The following is a 13104-nucleotide window of genomic DNA, read 5'->3' as shown; positions in this document are numbered from 1 at the left end:
AGAGAGGGGGAGAGAGAGAGGGGAGAGAGAGAGGGAGAGAGAGAGCGAGAAGGGGAGAGAGAGCGAGGAGGAGAGGAGCGAGAGAGAGAGAGAGCGAGAGGGGAGATAGAGGAGAGGGGAAGAGAGCGAGGAGGGAGAGAGAGCGGAGGGAAGAGAGGGAGAAGAGTAAGGGGGAAGAGAGAGCGGAAGCGGGGAGAGAGAGAGAAGGGCGGAGATATCCCTAGGGTGTAATACTCACTAAACAGAAGCCACGAGCAGCGACTCTACAGTGGTCAGACACTGTGCGCTCCATATTTTAATTCAAAGTTGGCTTCCCCTTCCAGACTGGCTTCCCTTCCAGAACTGGCTTGCCTTCCAGAACTGGTTCGCTTTCCAGGAAACTGGGCTTAGCCTTCAGACGTGGACCAGAGGTTGGCTCCCTTTCCAGAACTGTGTACCAGAGGTTGGCTTTACCCTTCCAGAACTGTGTACCAGAGTTGGCTTACTCCTTTCCAGACTGTGTCAGAAGGTTGGGCTTACCCTTTCCAGACTGTGTACAGAGGTTGGCTTACCCTTCCAGACTGTGTACAGAGGTTGGCTTACCTTCCAGAACTGTGTAACAGAAGGTTGGCTACCTTCCGAACTGTGTACAGAAGGTTGGCTACCTCCAGACTGTGTACCAGAGGTTGGCTACGCCTTCCAGAACTGGTGGTACCAGAGGTTGGTTACCTTCCAGAACTGGTGTACTAGAGGTTGGCTTACCTTTCCAGAATGTGTCCAGAGGCTTTGGCTTTACATTCCAGAATGTGTACCAGAGGTTGCTACTTCCAGAACATGTACTATAGAGGTTGGCTTACCTTCACAGAACTGGTGTACAAGAGGTTGCGCTTACCCTTCAGAACTGTGGTAACAGAGGTTGGCTTACCTTCAGAACTGTGGTACCAGAGGTGGCTTACCCTTCAGAACTGTGGTACCAGACGGGTTGGCTTACCACTTTCAGACTGTCGGTACCAAGAGGTTGGCTTACCCTTCCAGAACTGTGTACCAGAGGTTGGCTTACCCTTCCAGAACTGTGTACCAGAGGTTGGAACATGGGACAGTTTGTGGAAAATAAAATGTGCTCGTGGCAGTCCCAATTAGCGCATAGCCGTACTAGCATAAAAGGACCTCTGTGAGAGAGGATAGCATGCGGGTTGGTCTTTGAGCCTGAGTGAGCAGGCCGACAGGCTTGGCGGGGAAGTTGAAGGCTGTGTGTGTGTGTGTGTGTGTGTGTGTGTGTGTGTGTACGCATGGCTGATGATGGTACTGTGTTTGTGATGGCTCTCAAACCGTCTATTAACATTCCTGCTATGTGGCCATTGTATTAGTCCCCTAGACTCAGCGCTCAGCCCTCAGCAGCATCCCAAACGGTAACCTATTCCCCATAAGGGCTCTGGTCATAAGTAGTGCAGTCTTTTGGGAATAGGGTGCGATTTGAGACTTAAGGGAGGGACAAGAACCCTGCATTAAAAGATAATTGGTTTCCGTCACAATATAATACAACACATTCTTAATTTCCTTCAGAAGTAGCCATTTAGCTGCTTAGAAACCCAACCAGGTGGGGAGAGGGATCGGGGAGGGGGGGGGGAAGAGGGAAGGAGACTAAAACAGAGGAAGCTGACTGTGCCCAAACTCAAATTGACGGCTCACGTCGTCTAAAAACAGGGTTTCCCAAACTCAGGGTTTCCCCAGACTCGGTTTTAACGGTTTTACCACGACATTCAAATATCCAACTCATCATCATCAAAAAACGTTGATTATTTATTTCAGCTGTGTAAAGCTAGGTCAAAAGCTAGGTCAAAAACTAGGCGCCAGGACAGAGTTCTGGTCTAAAACAGGAAGCCCATTAACGAGGTGCAGTCCCCCCCCTCCCCAAAAAAATATTAATATTAGATTGCACTCCTCCGTCAATTCAACATTTATTCGTACTTTACTGAGAATGATTTAATAGTGACGGTGACAAATTATGCCCATGTTCGTGTTTTCATTAAACTGGCGAGAGGCGACAGCTGAGAAACATCTTAGCTGTGAGGGATGTTTTACAGAGTGACGTCTAAATGAGATGAGATCGTGAGATCACATTTTCCTCCGGCTGGAACAAAGCTCTGGTCTTGTTCGCCGGTGTCACTATCAGGTCTGTAAAGCAAAGTGGGAGACGTATTATTACTGTGTGTGTGTGTGTGTGTGTGTGTGTGTGTGTGTGTGTGTGTTTAGGTGTGTGTATAAGTGTGTGTATCTGGTGAATTGAAGAACATCTCCAACCAATACTTAGATATTTTTTTCACCCACTCAAGTATTTGTGACGCCGTGTTCCGGGACCTTATAACGTCGTTTGTGACGCCGTGTGCCCGGGACCTTATAACGTCGTTTGTGACAGCGTGTTCCGGGACCTTATAACGTCGTTTGTGACGCCGTGTCCGGGACCTATAACGTGTTGTGGAGCGTGTCCGGGACCTTAAACGTCGTTGTGACGCCGTGTCGGACTTATGGTTCGCCGGTTCGACCGTTATAACGTCGATTGTGTACGCGTGTGCCCGACCTTATAACGTCGTTTGGGACCTGCCCTCTGGACCTTATAACGTCGTTCGTGACGCCTGTGCCCGGGACCTTAAAGTCTTTTGTTGACGCCGTGTGCTGGGCCTTATAACGTCGTTTGTGAACGCCGTGTGCCCGGGGACCTTATAACGCTATTTGTACGCCGTGTTCCGCGGACGTTATAACGTATTTTGTGACGCCGTGGGTGCCCGGGACCTTCTTCGGCGAGCCGAGAAATGGTTTATTGTTGTTATGCTGTTGAGAAATCATTAGAGCTAGAAACCTCAAGTTATAAGATACCTAATTTTAATACCATCCATAACACTGTTATGGCTGTTGCTGAGACATCGTAATTACTAGCATTGCCTCAATTACAGCCAGAAGTGTTGCTGAGTCGCCCCAGTAGATCCTACTTTAGAGTTCGGAAATACAACAGCAAAACAGGGGAGATGTCTGAAGAGGCAGGTACACTTTGAACACAATATTAGCCAACAAGGGCTGGGAAAGCTGTAGCCTAGAGTGTACAGTACAGAACGGACTGAGCAGCCAGAAGCATGTGTCTGGGCTGGGACCGCAAGAGAAATACTGTGTGTCTGCACTGCGAAGAGGGGGAAAAATACACTTTGTTATTCTATAATCTAGGCTATCATTAGGATTCTTCATAAGCTCCTTCTCTCTGATGAATGAATGATCAGAGAAAAGGGTCACAGGAAGGAGAGATGATGTGTCACTCCCCCCTCCCCCCTCCCCCTTTTTCTTTTTGCAGGCTTCGGATTGGATAGAGGCCGTGACGGCGTTAAAGCCCCAGTGCAATCAGACGTGATTTTACTGTGTATTATGTATTTTATATACAGTGCATTCAGATAGTACTTTTTCCACATTTTTATTGTAAAAAGGATTACATAGTTTTTTCCCCCACCTCCCCTCGTCAATCTACACACAATACCCCATAATGACAAAGTAAAAACCGCTTGAATTTTTAGCTATTTAAAAAAACATTTACATAAGTATTCAGACTCTTCACTCAGTACTTTGTTGAAGCACCTTTGGCAGCGATTACAGCCTCGAGTCTTCTTGGGTATGACGCTACAAGCTTGGCACACCTGTATTTGGGGAGTTTCTCCCATTCTTCTCTGCACATCTGCACAGCTGTTTTCAGGTTACTCCAGAGATGTTCGATGAGGTTTAAGTCCGGGCTCTGGCTGGGTCACTCAAGGATATTCAGAGACAAGTCCCGAAGCCACTCCTACGTTGTCTTGGCTGTGTGCTTAGGGCCGTTGTCCTGTTGGAAGGTAAACCTTTGCCCCAGTCTGAGGTCCTAAGCAGGTTTTCATCAAGGATCTCTCTCATTTGCTCCGTTCATCTTTCCCTCAATCCTGACAAACATTCCCATAAAATGATGATGCCACCACCACCATGCTTCACTGTAGGGATGGTGACAGGTTTCCCACAGACGTGACACTTGGCATTCAGGCCAAAAAGTTTAATGTTGGTTTCATCAGACCAGAGAATCTTGTTTCTCATGGTCTGAGAGTCCTTCAGGCGCCTTTTGGCAAACTCCAAGTGGGCTGTCATGTGCCTTTTACTGAGGAGTGGCTTCTGTCTGGCCGCTCTACCATAAAGGCCTGATATGTGGAGTGCTGCAGAGATGGTTGTCCTTCTGAAAGGTTCGCTCATCTCCAAAGAGCAACTCTGGAGCTCTATCAGAGTGACCATCGGATTCTTGGTCACCTCCCTGACCAAGGCCCTTCTACCCCGATTGCTCAGTTTGGTCGGGCAGACAGCTCTAGGAAGAGTCTTGGTGGTTTCAAACGTCTACCATTTAAGAATGATGGAGGCCACTGTGTTCTTGGGGATCTTTAATGCTGCAGAAATGTTTTGGTACCCTTCCCCAGATCTGTGCCTCGATACAATCCTGTCTCGGAGCTCTACGGACAATTCCTTCGACCTCATGGCTTGGTTTTTGCTCTGACAACTGTGGGACCTTATATAGACAGGGGTGTGTCTTTCCAAATCATGTCCAATCAATTTAATTTAACACAGGTGGACTCCAATCATCACCTCAAGGATGATCAATGAAAACAAGATGCAACCGAGCTCAATTTTGAGTGTCATAGCAAACGGTCTGAATACTTATGTAAATAAAAATTTATGTTTTTTATGTTTAATACATTTGCAAACATTTATTAAAATCTGGTTTCATTTCGTCATTATGGGATATCATCTGTAGATTGATGAGGATTTTTCATTTAATGAATCCATTTTAGAATAAGTCTGTTACGTAATAAAATGTGGGAAAAGTAAAAGGGGTCTGAATACTTTCCAAATGTGACAATACTGTCGCTGAGTCTAGACGGGGGGATGTCTAATTAGCTTGCAGCAAGCCCCAGTTAAGGGGGCCGTAGTCGGTTCGCAAATTACAGCCGGCAATCCTACTGGTCTGCCTGTGCCTTTAAAAAGACATCAGTTGGCAGTGTGGTACTATCATGGGAATGACTGTCTGAAATGGTACAGAGAGAAACAGAGAGGGAAAGAGGGAGAAAAAAAGAACAAGAGACGAGGAGGACAGAGGGAGTGATAAACGAGAGAGGGAGCGACTAAAACGATGCCTAAAAAGGAGCGAGGGTGACTTGAATAAAACAAAATGGGTATGAGGATCCTCTTGTGGGACAGCTGTGGGGAGACAGACACACTTGGAAGAGCAAGTGGCAGACGGACCCAAACAGCTCATAAACCACTTCATCAGGAGGCCTATTTGTCACCCTCTCAGTCGGTCTCCCTGTGTCTGCCTATCTACAGGCAATATTCGATGACACACGGACACAAATCCATTTTCTCAACCAACCACAGAGCAGTAAGACAGTCCCACAGCACCACAGAGCAGTAAGACAGTCCCAACAGAGCAGTAAGACAGTCCCACAGAGCAGTAAGACAGTCCCACAGAGCAGTAAGACAGTCCCACAGAGCAGTAAGACAGTCCCACAGAGCAGTAAGAGTATTCATCCAGTCTATAGCCGGGCGCTCCTTGTCTATTAGAAGCTACAGTGCGTCACTCCGAGTAGATTGCAGCAGGTTTGAAGGGAATACCATTACCCCTAGAGAACATGCATTTTTCATGGGCTACAGCTCCAACAAGAGAGGTCTGTGCGGCCACGCAGGAGCCATTCAAAGACAGGATCAAAAGGTCAGCAAGACAGGCGAGAGCCCGGATACTTCCTTTAACCAGACAAGAGGCAAAAGTCCCAAATGGCACCCTATTCCCTATGTAGTGCACTAGTTTTGACCAGGACCCATAGAAAGTAGTGCACTACATAGGGAATAGGGTACATTGGGATGCAGATTTTTGGCAGTGTGTTGAGAGGCCTTTCCAATCCTCTCAGATCTCCACAAGAAACTAGTGGCTAGGGTTGTTTCTGCTCAGGGCCCGAGGCGGGGAGGCCTCTAGAAGAAACCTTTCAAAATCACATTTTATGTATCCTATGCGCCAAATACAACCGGTGTACTAGATTTTACAGTGAAATGCTTGCTTACGAACTTTTCCCAACGATGCAGAATTTAAAACATAAAAATTAAAATAGTAACTAACACAAGAGGATTTTTTTACATTTTTAACCTTTATTTAACTAGGCAAGTCAGTTAGGAACAAATTCTTATTTACAATGACGGCCGACCGGGGGAACAGTGGGTTTACTGCCTTGTTCAGGGGCAGAACTACAGATTTTTACCTTGTCAGCTCGGGGATTCGATCTAGCAACTTTTCGGTTACTGGCCCAAAACTCTAACCACTAGGCTACCTGCCACCCAATTAAATACCACACACAATAATGGAGCTATATACAGGAAGTACCATATCAATGTGGAGCTATATACAGGAAGTACCAGTACCAGATCAATGTGGAGCTATCTACAGGAAGTACCAGATCAATGTGGAGCTATATACAGGAAGTACCAGATCAATGTGGAGCTATATACAGGAAGTACCAGATCAATGTGGAGCTATATACAGGAAGTACCAGATCAATGTGGAGAGGTACTTGAGGTAGATACTGTATGTACATTATACCAGGGTAAAGTGACTAGGCATCCAGACAGATCAGAGTCAAATAAAGAATAAAGGTCATTAACAGAGAAATGACAATAGAAATAACTGGGACTTTTACAGCGAGCAGCTGACAACACTTAAAATTTCACAGTACCATGCTTTTTATGACGGTCGGTAATATTGCGTGTGTTTTGACACCATCCAAAAAGAGTGATTGCTTAATTCTACGGCATTTAATAAAACATTTAAAAAAGAGACTCAGAAGTAGCCAAAGAAAAGAGGTCATATCATTTCAAGGTGAAACAGGAGAGCATCATTAAAATGCTGATGGATAAAAATGCTCCCCCCCTCATATCATGTGACATGAACAGTAACATGTTAGAATGTGTTTTGTTTAACACTCTAGAATGTGTTTTGTTTAACACTCTATAATGTGTTTTGTTTAACACTCTAGAATGTGTTTTGTTTAACACTCTAGAATGTGTTTTGTTTAACACTCTAGAATGTGTTTTGTTTAACACTCTAGAATGGACGAGGTTCCCCGAGGCTGACCTAACAATTAACAATCAAATTATGCACACATTTAAAAAAGAAAAAGTAGTGGAGTCTCTTGATATCAAGTCATTCATGTAATTATTGCTAACACTGCCTCTGTAGGTCCCTGTAAGGAAATGAACATCTAGGGAGAAAACAGACATGGTTGACTGGAGATTGCTCAGCAGAAGGAAGTATTAAAGTCTAATGTCGGTCTGTTGTGGAAGGAGTTCCAGGGGGAAATGACTCCCAAGGTGGTCGCTAGGAAACCACCACTCCCCGATCTTCTGGCAGACAGTATAGGATCCCCAAAAACTAATTTTAAATATGCCTATATGAAATATCAGATTTTAGTAAAACACAGATTGTATAAAATAAGTTAATCAAATGTAGTAGAAATATATAATGAAATGTTGGCCTTTTTATGCTTATGCTGTCTGATATATTTTTACATTATGGCAAGCCATTTTTTATCAATATCAAATCATTTCTGGTTAACATTTAAGTATTTTACTGTGATTGTTAAAAAAAAAAATAATAATAATTGGTCAAAAATAAACAAATGGCTTCTCAGCAATGAGCCATTTCTAAACAATTTTGTTAGGACTGTCTCAGTAGGAAAGGGGAAAACTGAAAACTAGCGATTATTGGCAAAGAGGTTGAGAACTCTTCGTTATTGGTCTAGTAACTAATTCACCGCCTGGTGACGTCACCAGACACTCCAACACTCCAAAACAGGCTGAAATGTCAGGCAGTCAATCAGCTCTTGCACTAAAAGGGGATGTCATCATTGTCACCGTATTTTTCCCAGAGAGCGAGAGATACACAGTACGAGTCAAAAGTTAGTTTTTTTCTTTATTTTTTACTATTTTCTATACGGCCATGATTGGGAGTCCCACAGGGCGGTCGTCCGGGGTAGGCCGTCATTGTAAATAAGAATTTGTTCTTAACTGACTTGCCTTGTTAATAAAAGTTTAAATAAAAAAATAAAAAAGCATTTTTATAAAAGTGTTTTACAATTTTAAATGCTTTAGATAAAAGTTTGATTTTATCCTTTACTCTACCCTCTCCCTGGTCTGCAGGTAGTCTAGTGGTTAGAGCATTGGGCCAGTAACCAAAAGGTTGCTGGATCGAATCCCCGAYCTGACAAGGTTAAAAATCTGTCGTTCTGCCCCTGAACAAAGCAGTTAACCCACTGTTCCCTGGGCGCCGAAGACGTGGATGTCGATTAAGGCAGCCCTCCGCACCTCTCTGATTCAGAGGGGTTGGGTTAAATGCGGAAGACACATTTCAGTTGGACAACTGACTAGGTATCCCCCTTTCCTGATTACGTGTTGAGCCCAGACACCTTTTCCTGCAGTACCAACTTAACAATAGCAGCCTCTCTTCCAGTTCTCCGGAGAGCTACTCTGGAATGCAGTCTTCTAATTTCAAACAGGATTACAGATGAGCTCATAGACTGGCCCACTGCCACCGCAGCTAGCCGTCTCTCACCCAGCCAGACCCAGCCATGTCACGGCCACCTGCCTAGCCTAATCCACACCCAGTCTAATTGACTGAGTTCTAAAGCCCTTTCTCCGTCGTGAAGTGGTAACCCGGGGTAACTGTGGAGCACTGCTCTGAGGGTAAGGTTAGACGCATTCCATTTACATCTCCTTAGTAGTATTTAATCTGGTTGGGAAAAAAATTGAATTTGACCTGATTAGAATTGTTCTGGTTAATGCAAAAAAAAAAAATATATAATAATAATAATATATATACACACACACAAAAATATCAGCATCAGTAGGGGCTCCCGAGTGGCTCAGCGGTCTAAGGCACTGCATCTCAGTGCTAGAGGAGTCACTACAGACACCCTGGTTCGAATCCAGGCTGTATCACAACCAGCCGTGATTGGGAGTCCCATAGGGCGACGGACAATTGGCCCAGTGTCTGGCCGGTGTAGGCCGTCGTTGTAAATCAAATAAAAATCGTTCTTAACCGACTTGCCTAATTAAATAAATCAAGTATGAAGACCACACCTCTCCACTCTAGAGAACAGTGTAGTTCGTGTACTACAACCCTTCGTATAGGACTTGGTATTGCAGAACCTACAGTATGAGCAAGCGGAGGTTCTACAGAACCTACAGTATGAGCAAGCGGAGGTTCTACAGAACCTACAGTATGAGCAAGCGGAGGTTCTACAGAAGAACAGCCTCATCTCACGCACAGCAGATTCCCATAGGAAGTTCTCTCTAGAGAGAAATCGCTCACTGTAGAGATGAGATGTTTCCAATTCTATCCTATTGTGTGTGAGCTGTGTCTACTGTACCTGGTGTGTGTGTGTTCTCAGTCACCCACCTGCAGGTTGTCGTCCTCACTGACCAGCTCCTTCGGGGGGAACAGGTCCTTGGCTTGGATGTACTCCAGACTAGGGGGCCCCTCTTCACCCTGGAAGACAGGTAGACAAGCAGGTGACATCTCAGCACACATTCACATCGTAACAAAAAACAGTACATCACACAGGTCAAAAGAGAAAGCACTAGGAACAGGGGCTTCAATCAAAAAATCGTCACTCGCCCAGGAAAAGGTCAATAACATTTTTTGTTGTTGTTTAAACTCCCTTCACATGAGTCTCTTTCCAGATCCTACGCGAGCATCTGTGTGTCATAGGGTGGTGTATGGTAATCTGCCATCTCAGCGGAGGAAGAGCGTTCACAGGCGTCACGTAGCAGATGAAACATTGACCGCGATCGACCTTAGATAATAAATTAGGTGAAAGACCTCCGCTTCAGATGGATTCCAAGTCCCAAATAGGACCCTATTCCCTTTATAGTGCACTAACTTTTGACCAGGACCCATAGAAAGTAGTGCACTAACTTTTGACCAGGTCCCATAGAAAGTAGTGCACTAAATAGGTAGTAGGGTACCATTTGCGATGCGACGTGGTCGTGGTGGAGGGTGAATTGGCAGACAACAGGAGGAGAGATGTGGTGTGGTGCAGGACAGGCAAAATCTTTCAAGCCCATAACCCCTCAAAATATAATGCCTTCCCTGTTCTGGGTCATAGAAAATAATAATAATATATATTATAGAATTAGAGGACGAGCTATTGTTTGGTTATGAAGTTTGGCAATAAAGCACCAAAATCTTTTTCCTCTATTACAACAGGACCTCTGTTACGGTCGAATGTCAAACATTTACTCAGCACGATGCCAGCCAGGGTCTGCAGTCTTTGACACAGGGTGCTACACAGTCTTCAGCAAACAGAGGAAAGAAGGACGGGATTGGCCACTGCTGGGCTACGGTCACTACACCTCCAACACACCCAGCAGGTCACCTGACGGGGAAGCTGGCACCACCAACACAACCAGCAGGTCACCTAACGGGGAAGCTGGCACCACCAACACACCCAGCAGGTCACCTAACGGGGGAGCTGGCACCACCAACACACCCAGCAGGTCACCTAACGGGAAGCTGGCACCACCAACACCCCAGCAGGTCACCTAACGGGGAAGCTGGCACCACCAACACACCCAGAGGTCACCTAACGGGGAAGCTGGACCACCAACACACCAGCAGTCACCTAACGGAAGCTGGACCACCAACACACCAGCAGTCACCTAACGGGGAAGCTGCACCACCACACACACCAGCAGGTCACCTAACGGGAAGCTGGCACCACCAACACACCAGCAGGTCACCTAACGGGGAAGCTGGCACCACCAACACACCAGAGGTCACCTAACGGGGAAGCTGGCACCACACACAAACCAGCAGGTCACCTAACGGGGAAGCTGGCACACCAACACACCCAGCAGGTCACCTAAGGGGAAGCTGCACCACCAACACACCAGTAGGTCACCTAACGGGAAGCTGGCACCACAACACACCCAGAGGTCACCTAACGGGGAAGCTGGACCACCAACACACCCAGCAGGTCACCTAACGGGGAAGCTGGCACCACCAACACACCAGCAGGTCACCTAACGGGGAAGCTGGCACACCAAACACCAGCAGGTCACCTAACGGGGAAGCTGGCACACCAACACACCAAGCAGTCACCTAACGGGGAAGCTGGCACCACCAAACACACCAGGGTCACCTAACGGGAAGCTGGACCACCAACACACCCAGCAGGTCACCTAACGGGGAAGCTGGCACACCCAACACACCAGCAGGTCACCTAACGGGAAGCTGGCACCACCAACACACCCAGCAGGTCACCTAACGGGGAAGCTGGCACCACAACACACCCAGCAGGTCACCTAACGGGAAGCTGGCACCACCAACACACCCAGCAGGTCACCTAACGGGAAGCTGGTACCACCAACACACCCAGCAGGTCACCTAACGGGGAAGCTGGCACCACCAACACACCCAGCAGGTCACCTAACGGGGAAGCTGGCACCAACACAACCAGCAGGTCACCTAACGGGGAAGCTGGCACCACCAACACAACCAGCAGGTCACCTAACGGGGAAGCTGGTGAATGAGAACCGTGATCCTCAAGTTCTTCATAACAAAACCTGTTTATTTTTTAAAATATATATATTTTTAAAGGTAAGCATTTGTTTTTATAAAAAGGTGACTACGGGTGTAGCTACGCGAAAAAAGAAGAAAAAAAACAATGGCATGGAACTATATTTTTACTATCAATTTCCATCAATTGGATTACCCCTCCTCGTCGATCTAGTCATTTTAGAATCATTCAGGTTTGGTAGATTATACTGTTGCATGGAAATACTTTCTGACCATGGTTACAATGTATCACTGATCGTTTGCCTGAACACTCTCGTATAAAAGGTCTGCAGGGAAGCCGCGAGAGCAAAACGAGTTTGGTACAGAGACAGAAAATATTTCATTATGCAAATATGATGAAATGCAACGTTTAATTATTGAAATATCAGACTCCATTTAACTCCATAGTTGGTTCTTTCTGAGGGCTAAAATCGGGGGGATTGTCCCTGAAAATCCACAGAGGGAAAAACTGTGGAAGCAGCAGGAGGATAAAATCCCGTCTTCATTCATCTCTCCATTCCAGCTGTCTCCTCAGCAGCAGGTGCCCGCCCACCTCCATCTATCCACCACTGCCTTGGCTCAGACACACTGGGGACGAGACGAGAGGACCCTCTGTAGTCTGCACCACAGCCAGACCAGACACATCAACATAAGGATCTTTACTCATTGTGCTGCATATCAGCAAGTGATTCATATCAGACAAGAATTAAAATGGCAGTACGGTCATTGTGTTTCATCACCTGGTACATGCCCACAACGCCTACAACATTATCAGCCGTGTGAAGGTGACAAGCCCCCCCCCGATGGCTTTTCATGTAGACGTCCTCCTGCATCCTGCCATGTGAATCCAGAGGGGACATCTGCCATTACTGCCACCAACCCAACACAGAATCGAAAACCCTAGTCCACTGGTCAGGCTGGTTATGACATGTAGACATGTTTAAGCAGACTGTGCCAGTCTAACACCTCCTCCCCCCGTGCCATACTAACACCTCCTCCCCCGTGCCAGTACTAACACCTCCCCGTGCCAGTATAACCCTCCCCCCGACCAGTACTAACCCTCTCCCCCCCGTGACAGTACTAACACCTCTCCCCCCGTACAGTACTAACACCTCCTCCCCCGTGCCAGTACTACACCTCCTCCCCCGTGCAGTACTAACACCTCCTCCCCCGTGCCAGTACTAACACCTCCTCCCCCGTCAGTACTAACACCTCCTCCCCCGTGCCAGTACTAACACCTCCTCCCCCCGTGCCAGTACTAACACCTCCTCCCCCTGCAGTACTAACATTCCTCCCCCCGTACCAGTACTACCTCCCCCCCCCGCTCCCTAGATCCACCCCCGTACCAGTACTACGATACCCCGTCAGGTCGCTCCCGTAGTCAGCCGTAAATACAGTCCCTAACACCGTGAGGCGTCCTCGGCACCCAGTACAGTACTAAACCGGTCTCGCGCGTCGCCGTACCAGTACTAACA

The 13104-nt window shown here is 46.8% G+C and overlaps 1 long non-coding RNA gene across 3 annotated transcripts in view; it reads right to left on the bottom strand.

The window, feature by feature from the left end:
• Window positions 1–9472: 9472 nt before the first annotated feature.
• Window positions 9473–13104, bottom strand: part of LOC112073594 (uncharacterized) — a 51586-nt gene continuing 47954 nt past the window's right edge. For all 3 annotated transcript variants that reach the window (XR_011476601.1, XR_002894573.2, XR_002894574.1), the window contains exon 3: window positions 9473–9559. This is a non-coding gene — a long non-coding RNA (uncharacterized lncRNA). The remainder of the gene's footprint in view (window positions 9560–13104) is intronic.

This window comes from Salvelinus sp. IW2-2015, unplaced genomic scaffold (genome assembly GCF_002910315.2).
Source record: "Salvelinus sp. IW2-2015 unplaced genomic scaffold, ASM291031v2 Un_scaffold2312, whole genome shotgun sequence".
NCBI classification, from domain to species: Eukaryota; Metazoa; Chordata; class Actinopteri; order Salmoniformes; family Salmonidae; genus Salvelinus; species Salvelinus sp. IW2-2015.
The sequence above is the reverse complement of the archived record's forward strand: the minus strand, read 5'-3'. Positions and strand labels throughout refer to the sequence as shown.